Below are 13,078 nucleotides of genomic sequence, written 5' to 3'. Positions count from 1 at the left end.
GTTTGCATAAGTGGTGCACTTTTAGTCACAATCCCAAATAAATTTAACGGAAAAGAACAAAATTGCCCCTGAACTTTTAGAAAAGGTATAAAAATACCCTTTATTCATCTATTTTGCTAAAACTACCCCTCAATTCAACTTTTTGGCTCATTTATTCCCTTTGACTAACGGACAACACTAATTTAAAAAAAAAAATAAAAAAAAATTGCACATGACATTTTATTACTGAAAAATTGATTTATTCTTTTAAAAAGAAATCTGAAACCTTGGAATTTTTTTAAATTTGGAAAGCTTTTTTTTAACGAGTAAAACCTTGACTAACGGACAACACTAATTTTTTTTCTTTTCAAAATGTGAAAAATTGGATTTTTATAAAAATCTGAAAAAATTAAATTTTTTATGGAAAAACTGTGTTTAAAAAAAAAAACCAGAAAACTATCTTTTTTTAAATCTAGAAGAAAATTATGGAGTATTAGTTTTGCACATTTTACTTAAAAAAACAATCAGTTTTTCAGATTTAAAAATTGAATTTTCTAAAAAAAAAAATGGGGTTTCCACCCGTTATTTTTTTTTTTCCAAACTTAAAAAAATTCCACATGTTTTAATGAAAATCCAATTCTGTTATATATATATATATATATATATATATATATATATATAAGGCTTACTACATTTGTTTTTTTAAAGAAATGGATGTTGAAAAATTATTTTTCCTTATTCTACAAATAACGATTTTTCAGATTTCTTTTTAAAAGAATAAATCAATTTTTCAGTAATAAAATGTCATGTGCAATTTTTTTTTTTTTTTTTTTTTTAAAAAATTAGTGTTGTCCGTTAGTCAAAGGGAATAAATGAGCCAAAAAGTTGAATTGAGGGGTAGTTTTAGCAAAATAGATGAATAAAGGGTATTTTTATACCTTTTCTAAAAGTTCAGGGGCATTTTTGTTCTTTTCCGTTAAATTTATTTGGGATTGTGACTAAAAGTGCACCACTTATGCAAACATAATGTACTATTAGTGCACCATGTGAAAGAATATGTATGATTTTAATCCAAACCCAAACATTATGGATGATTTTAGTCCTTTTCTCGACATTCTTATGAGTTATGATTCTCGTTTCATCTTGCAGATGATTTATTCTCCGGGGGAAGCAAGTGCAAATTCGACATCACTTTCCTGAAGGAAATCAAGTTGCTCACCTGTTAGCAAAGGAGGCTTCAAAATCTAAATCTAGTCGTGTTAAGAAATATGCTATACCACCTACTTTTGTGTTAAGACAACTAAGTACTGATCTTTCGGGTAGTTTACTATGTACAAAGTATGTCAAGGTTGACACTTGTAGTCTCCTTGCTAGTCTGGGCAATCAAAGTGTCCTAAGTGACACAATGCAATGTAATATTTTGCACTCTACTTAGTAAGTCATATAATTATCCGTATTCCTCAAATAAAAAGAATAAAAAAAAGTGAAATTTATTTTTAGTATAGTGAACAAGTTAAAGTGAAAATTTATTTTTAGTATAGTGGACAAGTAAAAGTGAAGGGAAGGAGTATTTCTTTACAATTTCCTCCAACAATAGTATATTATTTGTCTTTTAAGGATCGCATCGATCATGTTTAATTATATATTTGTTTATAATTTCCTCAATTTCATTTTCTTGTTTATATCTACATCTCTATTAGTATAAGTTTTCGATCAGCCTCTTAAATCTAGATACTTTTTTCATCTTCAGCAACCAATTTTTCATTCAGAACTTGTTACTGACTTTATAAGCCCTTGTTAGTTCACAATCATTTTTCATTATCACAATAAAGTTAACATTGTTATAAATAGCTGCTTTTATGTGTCGTTTATCGTTCTGCTTTTTATCGATCACATGACAAACATGATTAACAACACTAACTGTATTAGATGAATTATGGTTCATCATATTCATTTGGCTTAATATGAGTTGTATGATCATGTAAAAGATTTTCACTTGATACTACACACACTGTAACTTAGTATGTATGCAGTCACTTTAAAATGTCTACCTTTTTAAGATCTCAATCTTAAACTCAGATCTAGGCTTCCCTTTTTTCTTATGATGGCGTATTAATTATGGTCACGTAATTAGTTACTAGACCTCAATTTGACTGCTCCTATTGGCTACTGATTTATAAAAGGAGAAGCTACTTGCTTCTTTCTGAAAAGGTTCCTAGATATATATTGGACGGTGGATACAGAGACACCCTAATAAATGAATGAAAAATAACTTCAGATTGTGACAATGAAGAGGAAGATTTTCACAACTAATCAGGTCCCGGGGCAGAGCTATCTGGGAAATCAATTGACCCCTCCTCGTCTAAAATTTACACCGCACATATTAACTCTGCTTAGTGAAAATCCTAAGTTTGCTATTAAATTGATCATGTTCACATGAATATTGGCGTAATTAGACGAAGATCGAAAACTCTGTGTGAATGACTCAAGTTTGTTGCTTTGCTAATTAGGTAGAAAATGGAAAATGAAAAGGGTCACGCCTTTTTTGATGTCTTTTCAGCACTTTTTCTAATACTCCTTCCGTTTTAATTTATGTGAATCTTTTCGGAGTACGAGGGTCAAACTTTATAATTTTGACCATAAATTTCGACAATGATTTTTCAAGTTTGTAAAAATAAAATTTATATATTTAGAAATTACATAAAAAGTACTATAAGTCATGATAATTTATAATCCAAGTAATTAAGAAAAAATGTAAGAAAAATGCGATCAAAGAACCACCTCGTCGACTCCCCAAATAGTAATAGGTTTACATAAATTAAAACAGAAGGATTAGAATTAAATAATCTTGTTGCCAGCGGCGGAGCCAGGATTTTCATCTAGGGGGTTCAAAAATTCTAAAAGGTAAATACACGAAGAAGTCAGGGGGTTCAACATCTACTATATATACATAATAAAATAATTTTAACTTTAAAAATACACTATAATTTTTCGTCGAGGGGGTTTGGATGACCCCTGGAGCCAATGTGGCTCCGCCCTTGTTTGTTGCTACCCCAGTATACTCATATTCAAGGAGTAAATAATCTCACACTTTAGTTTTGCTTTTGGGCCGAATTTCTTGGTTTTTGGGGCAATATAACAGGGGCCACCTTCTGTGCTTTTTCAAACTGAAAGATTTAGATAGATTTTAAATGAATAGTAATGCTGAAGTTGATTATGAGATGTTTAAGTAGTTACATGAAAAGAACATGCAAGGCATAAGTAAACAATTTGTGTAATTTTTCTGTGAGCGCAATTAAAACATTAAAAAGTACTATTTTGAGACAAGACTAAAAAGAAGTAAAGATATTTAGTTTGGAACGGGAGGCGATAATTTAGCGATATGGAAAACAATATTCCAGTACTTGAGGGCAATATCTTCCATTAACAATATTTATTTCAAATTACAGGATAGTATTAGTTTGTGATAGTAGAAAAGAATAAATAGAGATGAAAACAGAACGTTTGAAGCGCTGCTGGAGGGGGAGCGTTCGGCATATGGTCTCTCAAATTTCATTTTATTATATCAAAGTCACTAGTTATTTTTCCAGAATTAAAAAAAATCACTCAATTTTATCTAAGCATTAGAAAACTCACAAAACTATTTTCTGTAATAAAAATGTCACTCAACTATGACTAAGCATCACAGAAAGTCATTATGATGAAACAAATGAGACATTTGATATGATACTCAAGCAAAATTGATTACTTTTTTGTTATAAAAAATAATTTATGGACTTTTTATGATATTTGGCCAAAATTGGGTAATATTTATGTTACAATTTAACGGCTTTGGTGCAATAAAATAAAATAAAAGGTTGAATGATTATTTGTAAAATTATCCCGGGAGCGGAAGGGCATAGTGAGATTACATCACACCAACGCAGTGTTAACTCCGGCATATACAATGAATTTTGAGTATATCTAACTCTATTTGTACAACTTCGAAATAGAAATATTGGGTTATGTGGAATTATTGAACTGGGTGGTTAAATTATCCTCCAGTAGTCCAGTGTCATGACGTGATTGCATATGTTCGTACGTAAAGATGAGACGATAAGGCTCCTAATAAGACGATATATGAAGCTCTCAAGTGTGGTTCAAATTGAAGGTGCCATATCTGCGGTTATTAAGAAAACAATCTATCAACATGACACGTAGGTGTACTATTTCAGTTTTAATGGTTAAATGGGCCCCTCAGATTGTTTCTAAGTTTAGGGAATAACAAAAAGTTTTCTATAGATAGGATAGGTTTGATTTTTCTTTTACTTCGAAACCAAGGACCATCAACTATAGGAAAGTCTAGACTGAATGTACACCATTCGACAGGACATGGCCATGGTAAGTTGACATGAACATTAATGCAGTAAAACTTAATGCATAACTTTTATGGAAGAAAAGAAATTATACGCACCTGAGAGATTGAAGTTTAGTGGATCTTTATGCCTAACTATACACCACCATTCCACCTTCAGGCTAGACCTTCCTTGTGTTTCTGAAAATTGATGATATCAGTCTTGAATGACTTAGGGCCGTTTGGCCATAAATATCAAAAACTTTTTCACTTTTTTGGAATTTTTGAAGTTGGAGTTGTGTTTGGTCATAATTTTTGAAATTGTAGTTTTTGATGAAATGTAGTGTAAAAAAGTGAAAAAAAATTTGAAAAACAATTTTTTTTTGTTTTTAGTATTCCGGAATACAACTCCGGAAAAAAGTGAATAATTTTTATGGCCAAACGCCCACTTAGCTAAAATATTGTCATATTGAACATAGAGTTAGGAACAGAAACAGTGCCTGCATTTGACACTTTCAAATGCAGATATAGCCCGAGCACAATTGTTAGCTTCAGCATTGTACTAGAAATGACCAAGCCCTTTAGGGAACATGAAAATCTTCTCCAGTTTGCAATGTTTAATTGAAGATCTTGTTCATGGTTTCAATGAATCCCACTTGCAGGCTAAGTGTACACTTATTTTGAACCCAAGAATCGCATAATTATAAAACACATTCTCCCTCGGAACTACAGCGACAACCACCTTAACACCAATGTAAATAAAGAAACCATCAAGGTCAGTTTGGATATATCATTTAACAATAACCCAGTTCAATCAGAATTATCCTCTCTACATTGCTAATAACAACCTCCAAACAAGTTAGCTTATACAATTTATAAAAAATGTAAAGATCTAGAATGAAAGAACTGAATTAGTAACCTAAAGGTCAACCGAATTCACCTCTCAAAGCAAAACCAGTGGCGAATTTATGTGGTAAGAAAAGGTCACGTTAACTCATGCTCATTCGATTAAATTCGGTATATTATGTATATAATTTTTAAACTATATCTAGTATTACCTTATGGAACTCATGCTACAAAAGGCTTAGTGGTGCACTTAATTGAAAGCTAAATTATTTACCTATAGGTTCAAAAATCAATCCCCACTCAACGCATTTCTTTCCTCTTTTTTTTTAGATAATGCACTCATCTTTTAGAAATCCTAAATTCACTATCACATCCCAAGAACACACTGCCTTGGCCCTCCAAGCAAGTTTCCAGAAGAGTGATTTAAACTAACCCCAACAGTAAAAAGCCCACAATAAACACAAAAATAACTCATACTTGTCCTCCAAAACCAAACGCTACCCACCATTCTCACATTAAATCCAATACTTTTCTTTTCATCCATCTCTTTATTCATAGCATCAAAAGCCCATTTCTCCACATACGACCCTGAAGAAGCAAAACCAACTTTTTGAGTGGTCTCATTACCCTTATAAATAAATTAAAAAAGTGGAACATTAGTATCAGAAAGTGAGAGTGAATCATAGAAAATAGCAGCTACAATATCTTCCAAGTATAGAGTGATTTTCTTGTTGGGGTTTTGAGCAGAAAAATGGAGATCCCAGTTGGAAGTAATGAGGGAATTTGAAAGATTGAGGTGTGAAACAGCGAATGATTCCACTTGGATATTAGGCATACCGGGAAAAATAATGAGAGAGATTGTGAAGAGAACTCTTCCGATGATTATTATAGAAGCAACGATTAGGGTTATTACTCGGCGGAGAATAGTATTAATCATTGATGCGTAAGGGTTAGCCATGGAGCATCAGATTGTTAGTACAACTTTAACGATTATTTCAAATGCGAGGGGATATACGAGTATTTGGATAATAAGACTTTAAAATTTAAAAGGATTTTTTTCAATACGTACAAAAATTGGATAATACTCCCTCCGGTCCCAATTTACGTGGCACTATTTGAGTAGACACAAAGTTTAAGAAATTAAAAAAAAATAAGTCTTAGATTTTTATGTGACTATAAATTATTTCATAAAGTTAAATTGTTGCTAAATATAGAAAGGAAACATTCTTTTTTGTATAGACTAAAAAGAAAGTGTGCCACATAAATTGAAACACAGAGATTAAAAAAAAAAGGGCAGCCCAGTGCACTAACCTCCCGCTATGCGCGGGGTCTGAGAAAAGGGTCTATTGTACGCAGTCTTACCTTGCATTTCTGCAAGAGACTGTTTTCACGGCTCGAACCCGTGACCTCCTGGTCACATGGCAGCAACTTTACCAGTTACACAGAGATTATTTATCCATTTTTTTGTGCGGAGTGCCTTTCAAATGCACTGGTCTTTAATTTTTGCCCCCCAAATTGGTGGTCTTTAATTTTTTATCCCTTTCGCCTAATACCATAAGGTTTGGGTTTGGAACCCCAACTCAATAAAATAAAATAAAATAACGCAATGCAGAGTTTTGTAGCAAAGTTAGGCCTTAAGGTAGAGTTTTGAGCCAAACTCTCCCTTAAGGCAGAGTTTTGCCTTCAATCATGCCAAACTAAGGCAGAGGTTTGCCTTTTGCCTTAAGGCGGAGTTTGCAATCAAACTCTGCCTTAAGGTAGCAAAATTCTGCCTGACGCATAGTTTTGCAGGCAAATCTTTGTCTGAAGGCAGAGTTTTTCTGTCTTGCGAATTCAAATTCTACCTTGCGATTTTTATTTTTTTTAATTTTTGACTGAATGGGGTTCGAACCCCAAACCAAGGAGTTCTAATGCAGGGCAAAAATTAAAGACCACCCAAAATAAGGGCATTCCTGCCAATTGCCCTTATTTATCTGGTTTAGAGAGATTTTGGGGTCTCAAAAAGTAACCGGAGTTTTTCATAAATATATAAACAAATTTGATCAAACCATACAACTTACATATAACTTGCATACAACTTTATGTTGCATAGAATCTGGTCAGCTTACATACAACTTGCAAACAAAAACTTTTGTTGAATATAAATCTGATCAAAACATGCAACTTACATACAATTTGCATATAACTTGCATACAATTAAGCTATTATATGTACGTAGTGGTAGCAATATAGATCGAAGGATGGTCAATTGAACACCCTTCATCGAAAAATTATATTGTGTCTATAGAACCTAATATTGTGTGTATTAGTTAAAAATTACTTTTATAGTTATATATTAAATCTTGAACAACCTTAATGAAATTTTTGACTTCGCCAACTTATATATATTTTGTATATTGTATTACATATTCAGTGTGTATGTACGCAACTTAATTATGTCTTCCACTTTGAGTTTCAAATTTCAACCAAAACCAATTATAATCTTCACCAAATCTCTCAAAGTTGATATATAAACTCCAAAAGATATTCTCATTTGTTTGCAACAACACCAGTCCAAACAAATAACAATTTCGTAAAAAAAAAAAAAAAAAAAAAAAACTTCGAATCAAAACTTTGAAATTTTTTAATGGTTATCAATGGAGTTTTTTTAGTTTTGGGCTAAAATTATTCCTTATCTATGGGAGTAGGTTTATTTTAGTCCCTCAAATATAACGCTAAGCATATTTAATCCCTTAACTATGTTAAAGTGGAGCACTTTTGACTTCCCTAATAAAACCCATTTAAAAAGTAACGGTGCTAAACCCTTGTGACACTCACGTGACTCGTAAGAGGCTAAATCCATCGGACAAAATGCAAGGCAGAGTAGTGGCATTTCTCTAAAAAAATGCAACTCATTTAAGATATTAGCAAAGCAACTCATAATATTTGGATCATATTTTTTGTAACCAACTCTTAAACGGTAATGTGGCAACACACATGGAACCGTTCCACTTATTTTGGAAGCATCTAACTATATCGTTTTTTTTTAATATTAAAAAAATCTAAATTCTTTTTAACAATTGTTATAAATTATCTTAATTGGCGGAACCGCTCCATTTTTTTTGTTTGGAAGCCTGTGAATGCAAATTTCACTATATTTAAAATTTCTGCCTGTTTTAAAAAATCAGCTTCTTTTTCTTCCAACCAATTGAAGCTTTCTACAGAGAGGCTAGGGCTTTTTCCAGTGAAGTGTTTCTTCATATGAAGTTGGGGGGGGGGGGGGGGGGGGAAGGTGAATGAGTTTAGTATTTTTGTCCAATGGGTTTAGCCTCTTGCAAGTCACGTAAGTATCACAAGGGTTTAGCACTGTTCTGTTAGGGAGACCAAAAGTGCTCCACTATAGCATAGTTAAGGGATTAAGCATGCTAAGCATTATATTTGAGGGACCAAAATGAACCTACTCCCATAGATAAGGGATTAAATATGCTCAGGGTTATATTTGAGGGACCCTACTCCCATAGATAAGGGATAATTTTAGCCCAAAACTCGGAGCTTTTTTAATACATTTTCAAAATTTCAAATTCAGAAAAAGAAAGCTCCATTGTTTTGAGTCTGAGTTCCTTGTTTCGATTCATTTGACTTGCATTCAAAAATCTGTTGGTGTTTGGAGTTAGAATTGGTTTTAGCAATTGTGGGATGAAGATTGATTCAAATTTGGATTTGTTCGAGATCTAGCTTGGTCTTTGAGGAGGGAAATCGACACTCTAGAGTTCAAGTTATTGGAGCCTAAAACAAGAAAGATTGGAGTCAAATCCCTTATAATTGGTAAATATATTTATGTTAGGTAATTAACTTGACCCTCCCTAAAAGTAATAATTAGGTACATAATTTTGCATATATTGATTAAAATTCCCAATTTGAACTGTCATATTCAATTTCAGGAGAGTTAATACAAAATTGAAGAGGCCACACCTTATTATACGCAGTGTTTTAAAAGGCGAGGGCGTAAGGCGGGGCGTTTTACATACGCCTCGACGAGACGTAAGCCCCATGGGTATTTATTTTTAGTATTTCTCAAAATAATATAATTACAATAAATATTTTTAAATAGGTAAAATTACATAAAAAAATAAAAGAAAACTGTAAATAAATGAAATATATATATATATATATATATATATATATATATATATATATATATATATATATATATATATATATATATATATATATATATACAATGAAATAAAAGCTATTATGAAATGCAAATCAATTCTAACATTTTAACTTTCAAACACGGAAAAAAACATAGTTTCTTAAAACACTATTACTATCATACTATTCATTTTATCTCCCTATAAGCAAATAATCAATAAAATTTATCAATATTACAATTAAAACATAACTTCTTCATGAACAAAAAATAAAATTATATGATAATTCTGATACATAGGACTTATGACCAATGACAAGTGAAAATGTACAATTCCGCTATGTATTTTTTTAAAAAAAAATTAAGTGATATTCACCCTCACGACATTCTCAAATAGTAAATATCCAATTCTATGACTTGTTATATGAGTTACACCCAATCTTCTATTTCTATAGATGAAAAGTTATTAAGTATCATTATTTTATTAAACAATTATGAGGGTGAATGATTTTAATTAAGGAATTTAAAATATAATTTGTGTAAGAATTGTTAGGCGAGCCCTGGGCGTTGGGCGTTGGGCGTTAGGCGTGTTTAGGGCGTACGGTTGGACGCTTAGGACGTAAGCCTCATAGGAACTAAGCCCCGCACGTTAGCCCCAGAGCGTTTTGCCACTGCCCTGCCCCGAGGCGAGCCCCGGGGCGAGTCCTGACACTGTCTTTTAAAACAATGATTATACGCCCTCCCTCTAAACGTTGAATCGTTAAATTTGACGAAACAAATTTAGACTCTGGGATGGGAATCTCGTCAATACGGGCTCAAAGTAAAATGCTCATGAATAGTGATTGGATTGGAGGTTTGCTAGAAATATAACAAACGCTTTTGGGTATAATGAAGGGGGTCCAATTGAGAATGCCATAATAATCCAATGAGAATGTGAACCCAGTTTGATTTGTCGTGTCTTCATTAGAGCCCAAATTGAATAAAGGAAAAGTCCCTAACAAATTTGAAAATAGATGTTTTGTTATGAATGAGAAGTGACACACAGTGAAGTCGAAGACTCTGACCACTGGTAACACATTTCAATAGTATACTCAAAAAGAATCAAAACACACGTGATGGTATGTTGAAGACCATAAATGAATACATATAAATATTTTATATCCTGATGGCTTAACCTTTTAAAGTAAAATGATCACACAAATCAACATGTAACACTAGCCACATTCTATCTAACTACATCACATATGGTGACTAATCTTTTGTTTGTAACAAATGTGAATAATCGCATATTCGCGCTCGATGTTTAAACTAAGAGTCAAGGGTAAAAAAAAACATCTCGAGCATCACTTTTTATTGAGTTTCCTATCTGAATTATCATGTGTGAGAGTTTCCTACCTAAATTATCACCAACTAAATTGCAAAACACACCTCAATTACCATTTTTCACTTCAAAGTCCGTAGGAAGATAGCAGACACTGGTTGCATGTGTTTTCAGCTGACTAAACAAGTATTTAAGACATATACTTCGGTTTCTTTTCATACGAAATTTAATGCTGGTATTTGTATGTTCGATGTAGACGTTGACAGAGGTTTGACGTAATGGATGACCTATGGATCTTAATTGTCAAATAATTTGTTATTTGTATATGATTCAGCTCGATAACATTTTTCTCATTTTCAATTATAGAAGAAAGCAAGCGAGCATGTTATGTTTCAGAAATCCATGACAATTTCTAATTCGGTCCAAGACCTACTATACATTCTAGAAGACACAGACTGTCTTATTGCTTAAATTAGACTGCTCCAATCATAATTAGACTGCTCCAATCATAGTATGAAATCCTAATACTATGATTTATCGTTAATGAAAGGTCATTCATAATTCACAAGCCCTAATGTGGCAAATCGTACTGTCCTTAGTTTACAACTTCGAAACAGAGGTTTAACGACTCTAGGCCCATACCCGTAAGCCCAGTTGATACTTCTTACATTTGACAACAGCTTGATTGTGAATGAATGCTAATAATGTTAGGATTGGAAAAGTCTTCTATTCATAACCGGAACAGAATTACAATAGCAGGAGCAACTCTCACACTCAACTATTACAAAAAACCAATCCTAAACTGAATACCTATATCTCACTCAAGTGTTTTCCTTACAGTTTTTCTCTCTTGCTCTTGGTGATGCTACAAATGATAGAAGGCTTCCCTATTTATAGGGATGAAATGAACCCATTGATGTCATTTGTGACTCAAGCAAGCACTTGACAATTTGCCAAATACAAGGAAGATGTTTTCTTCCTTAAAACAAGGAATATGTTTTCTTCCTCAAAACAAGGGAAATGTTTTCTTCCTTGTTTTCTTCCTTAAAATGAGGGAGATGTTTCCTTCCTCAAATTATGGGATGGACCCAACAAATCTCCCCCTCCAGTCCCATACACCTGAAGGAGAGTACACTGGCTTTTAGTTTGAGTGTATGCCAACAAGTTCTTTGCACAATTCGAACTTGTCTCTCGGTACCACCTTGGTCAGTATGTCTGCAGGGTTGTCGTTTGTGTTGATCTTGGAGAGCTTCAGTTCATGTTGCTCGACTGCTTCTCTGAGCCAGTGATATCGAACGTCAATATGTTTTGTGCGTGAGTGGTACCTCGAGTTTTTTCTGAGATCCATAGCGCTTTGACTATCACAATGAACTGTGTATTCTTCTTGTCGGAAACCCAGTTCTTGAAGGAAACGTTTCAGCCACACAAGCTCCTTCCCAGCTTCAACTGCGGCAATGTATTCGGCTTCTGTGGTTGATAGTGCTACACACTTTTGTAACTTGGATTGCCATGACACAGCTCCCCCTGCAAATGTGAATATATAACTCGAAGTTGATTTCCTGCTATCATAATCTCCTGCCATGTCAGCATCAGTGTAACCTTCCAAAATCGGCTTAGCTCCCCCATAGCACAAACATAGTCTGGATGTACCCTTCAGGTACCGTAGTATCCACTTGACAGCTTCCCAATGTTTTATTCCTGGATTTGATAAGTATCTGCTCACAACAGCGACAACATGAGCAATGTCTGGCCTTGTGCACACCATTGCATACATCAAACTTCCAACTGCTGAAGAGTAGGGCAGTGCTTTCATCTTCTTCTTTTCTTCTTCGGAAGAAGGACAACTTTCCTTGCTCAACTTGAAGTGATTTGCTAGTGGAGTACCAACAGGCTTGGTATTTTTCATGTTGAACCTTTTGATCACGCGTTCAACGTATTCTTCTTGTGACAAGAACAACTTCTTTGCCTTTCGATCACGAATGATTTTCATGCCCAAGATATGTTGTGCAGGGCCTAAGTCTTTCATATCAAAGAACTTAGACAAATCTTTCTTCAAGTTGTTGATCATAGTTGCATCCTGGCCTACTATCAGCATATCATCCACATAGAGCAGAAGGATGATAAATTTTCCATCGGGGAACTTCTTCAAGTACACACAATGATCTGCAGTTGTTCTTTTGTATTGATGTTTCAGCATGAATGAGTCGAACTTTTTGTACCATTGCCTTGGGGCTTGTTTGAGACCGTAGAGACTCTTCCTTAACTTGCAAATGAGATGCTCTTTCTTTGGGATTCGGAAACCATCGGGCTGCTCCATGTATATTTATTCCTCCAAATCACCATGCAGAAAAGCTGTTTTCACGTCCATCTGCTCAAGTTCAAGATCCATACTTGCCACCAATCCGAGAACCACTCGGATAGACATCATCTTCACAACCGGCGAAAAAATCTCATCAAAGTCGATTCC

General features: G+C 33.7%; 1 pseudogene; it reads right to left on the bottom strand.

Moving 5' to 3' along the window:
* Positions 1-3,169: 3,169 nt before the first annotated feature.
* LOC132625016 (uncharacterized) lies at positions 3,170-6,153 on the bottom strand (annotated as a pseudogene).
* Positions 6,154-13,078: the final 6,925 nt, after the last annotated feature.

This window comes from Lycium barbarum, chromosome 12 (assembly GCF_019175385.1).
Source record: "Lycium barbarum isolate Lr01 chromosome 12, ASM1917538v2, whole genome shotgun sequence".
Taxonomy (NCBI): domain Eukaryota; kingdom Viridiplantae; phylum Streptophyta; class Magnoliopsida; order Solanales; family Solanaceae; genus Lycium; species Lycium barbarum.
The sequence above is the reverse complement of the archived record's forward strand: the minus strand, read 5'-3'. Positions and strand labels throughout refer to the sequence as shown.